This window comes from Myotis brandtii, unplaced genomic scaffold (assembly GCF_000412655.1).
Source record: "Myotis brandtii unplaced genomic scaffold, ASM41265v1 scaffold630, whole genome shotgun sequence".
NCBI classification, from domain to species: domain Eukaryota; kingdom Metazoa; phylum Chordata; class Mammalia; order Chiroptera; family Vespertilionidae; genus Myotis; species Myotis brandtii.
The window spans coordinates 1,357,769-1,361,571 of record NW_005370412.1 but is presented as its reverse complement, the minus strand read 5'-3'; the positions used below and the strand labels follow the sequence as shown (position 1 = coordinate 1,361,571).

General features: G+C 48.8%; 1 pseudogene; it reads left to right on the top strand.

Moving 5' to 3' along the window:
- Positions 1-1,380: 1,380 nt before the first annotated feature.
- LOC102245476 lies at positions 1,381-2,925 on the top strand (annotated as a pseudogene).
- Positions 2,926-3,803: the final 878 nt, after the last annotated feature.

Sequence of the window (3,803 nt, the reverse complement as noted above, 5' to 3'; positions counted from 1 at the left end):
TCTTTTCAGAAACAACACCAAGTAAGGGAGACCGTGTTGCATAGGTGTTAGGTGTTACACTCTTCATCATTATCCCGATCTTTTAAAAACCCTGATGTACAGATGCAGGCCCTGGCACACTGCAGGGAACATTTACTCCTGTTGACTTTCACTGGTCCCGCCACAGCTGTCTGCATGCCTCAGCCCCATCTGCAGGAAATGGCCACACCCATAGCCACACACGGGGTACGTTGCCTTCCTTCTCCTAGGTTGTGACCAACACCTGCACCCTTACTCTCTACACACTAGTTTAAAGTAAACACGGAGGAATTCTACTCAACTTACATATCCAACACTAGCAAGCCATTAAGAATTTAATACCCATTTGATGGTCATGGGAAATGTGATTTAAAAGTGTATAATGACATGTATGAAAGATAGCAAAATTGTATATATATGATTTCAACTCTGTTCATTTTTATAAAGAAAAAATCTTTTAATACATAGAAGAAATGTATACATAGTAAAAAGGAAATGCATTTAAAGTCTGGCACTATGAAATCTTTACCTCGATCATCAGGAACACAAAAGAAACCATTTAAAAATGTTTCTTGTGGTTCTCAACCTTCCTAATGCCACGACCTTTTAATACAGTTCCTCGTGTTGTGGTGACCCCCAATTTCATCGTTACAAACTGAACATAATTAAAGCATAGTGATTAATCACAAAAACAATATGTAATTATATGTGTGTTTTCCGAAGGTCTTAGGCGACCCCTGTGAAAGGGTCGTTTGACCCCCAAAGGGGTCGCGACCCACAGGTTGAGAACCGCTGGAAGCGTTCAGCAGCCTTGGTCGTGCCCTTTGCATGCTGGGAACCGCAGTTCTCCGTTCAGCTACATCATCCACGCAAGGTGACGCAAGGTGACGCAGGTGACGCAAGGTGACGCAAAGTGACAGGACATGCGCCGTAAGTTCGGTTGGTCAGCGCCTCGCGCAGCATTCGCATCACCATGACAGCCTTGCCTAGATGCCGCGGCCCGCAGGCCTGCGCCATAGGCTTTCGGATCAACTAAGCAAAGTGACAGGACATGCGCCGTAAGTTCGGTTGGTCCGCGCCTCGCGCAGCTTTCGCATCACCTTGACAGCCTTGCCTACCTGCAGCGGCCCGCAGGCCTGCGCCATAGGCGTGAACAGAAACGGAAGCCCTACGATTTCTCACAGGTTTGACTGGGGCTGCGGGCGGACCGGACTCCTCCGTCCCACTCCTCCCGTGGGCCCAGGCCTATACGGTTGAGGCACCATTGCGCTGTCCCGCCAGCGAGGGAAGGAGAGAAGTTCACCCTCGTCGCTGCAGCTAGTAGTCTGGCCAGCTGACACCCGGGAGGCTTCAGACCCAAAGATGGGACGGACGTCGAAGGACAAGCGGGATGTGTACTACCGCCTGGCCAAGGAGAATGGCTGGCGCGCCCGCAGTGCCTTCAAGCTGCTACAGCTCAACGAGGAATTCCGACTCTTTGAAGGTGTGACACGGGCAGTCGATCTGTGTGCAGCCCCTGGCAGCTGGAGCCAGGTGCTGAGCCAGAAGATCGGGAGTCCACAGGGGTCCGGCCACGTGGTGGCTGTGGACCTTCAAGCTATGGCTCCGCTCCCAGGTGTGTTACAGATCCAGGGGGACATCACCCAGCTGTCCACTGCCGAGGACATCATCCGGCACTTTGAGGGCTGCCCGGCGGACCTGGTGGTGTGCGACGGGGCTCCCGATGTAACCGGCCTCCATGAGGTTGATGAGTATCTGCAGGCCCAGCTTCTCCTCGCCGCTCTGAACATCGCTGTACACGTCCTGAAGCCCGGGGGCTGCTTTGTAGCCAAGATCTTCCGAGGCCGGGACGTGACGCTGATCTACAGCCAGCTGCATGTCTTCTTCTCCAGCGTGCTCTGTGCCAAGCCCAGGAGCAGCCGGAAGGCCAGCAGTGAGGCCTTCGCTGTCTGTCAGGGTTATGACCCCCCTGAGGGCTTCCTGCCGGACCTGACCAAACCCTTGCTGGACCCCTCTTACAATCGAGGCCTCAACCAATCAGATGGTCCCACCCGCAGCATTGTGCCATTTGTGACCTGTGGGGACCTGAGCTCCTATGATTCGGACCTGAGTTACCCACTGGACCTAGAGGACGGCTCAGAGCCCAAGTACACGCCTCCCCACACCGCCCCCCATCTCGCCCCTGTGCCAGCAGGCCTGCACATTGAAGAAGAAGGGGCAGCTGGCCAGGGAGATCCATCCCCAGGACTGCGCCATCAACACAGTGGACACATTGCCCCAGCCCCTGGCTGCCCCACAGCCACACCCTGATGGCCTCTGAGGTGGACGTCAGTAAAATGAATTGTTCACCTTAACACATCTGTGACAACTCAGCAGCTGTTTGCTATCAGGAGAACCAGAACTTGCATCAATGAACTTGCTTTTCAAACAAGTTCTCGTCAGTGGATCCTGAACACAAGCTTCGAGCGAGGACTTGCAATGACCGCCATAAACACAGCCAGGAAAGAAACATGGAATGTTCATTTGAACTGTGGAAGGGTTTTTGAATACCTAGGGGTATCCATGAATTTGATGGAGGAAAATAGTACATTTTTATTTTCACTAATATAACTGAAATTTAGCCTTATCCCTAAATATGAATTCTAGCAGTAAATCAGTTCATTTTTAAGGCAGGGTTGTTACGGGCATCATGAAATACTGTTCATGTTTGTCACTAATTGGAATTATGGGATATCTGTTAATTTGATCTAATAAAAAAGGCCATTATTACTAAAAAAAAATATTTTTTAAAGAGAAGTGAGAAAGCCAAGTAACACATGCAAAAGAACATCAAAATTTAGCAGTTTTAAATATTTTTGAGAGTAAGGCAAGTTAGGAATGTATGAATGAATGGATTTTGGCAAGTATTAAAAGTTAAAATTCATTATTCAAATTCAGTGAACTTCTTGATGAAACAGTGAATTTGAACCGTTGTAGAGAGCAGATATGCCCTTTACCATCTCTATGAACTTGTCAGTGCATGGGGAAGGGAAACCACAATCTCTCTTGGTAAATTAGTGAATAACAGCAGAGTACTAATGATTGCTAACATTTCCTTACTATGGAGCAGACATTGTGCTAGGTGATATACATGCATGATTTTCGGAAGCAGCTCCAGAATTTCTACATAGGGCAGTTTTAGAATGTAGCTTAAAAATTTGGACCACAGGGCTAGGAGGCTTGAACTGAGGATACATGGCAGGCCTACTCTCTTAAATTAGCGGTTTATTTGGGATGGCTCAAGAGGGCTGATGGTGATTATCCTATATAACAAAGAGCTAATATGCTAATTAGACCAGTACGACCGTCTGGATGACCTTCTGGACAAAGCCAGGGCTGTGAGGGCCGAATTTCGTGCATCGGGCCTCTAGTGTGTGTATAACTCTAACTAAAGTCCCAATGTCTCCTAATGATGCTATAACAGATTACCATGGATTTAGTGGCCTAAACAACACAAATTTATTCTCTTGCAGTTCTGGAGGTCAGAAGTCTGAAACTGGGTCTCCTGGGCTAAAATCAAAGTGTTGGCAGGGTTCCATTCTTCCTGGAAGCTCCATGGGAGAATCTGTTCCCTCTCCCACCAGTTCTAGAGGCCGTCTGCTTTCCTTGGCCATGTCTCCCTTCCAGCATTGGCATTACTTCAACCTTGCTTCTACTGACACGTCTCGGGCTCTGACCCTTTTGCCTCCCTCTTACATGGACCTTGTGATTACATTGGGCCCATCAGCTAATTAGGATAATCTGCT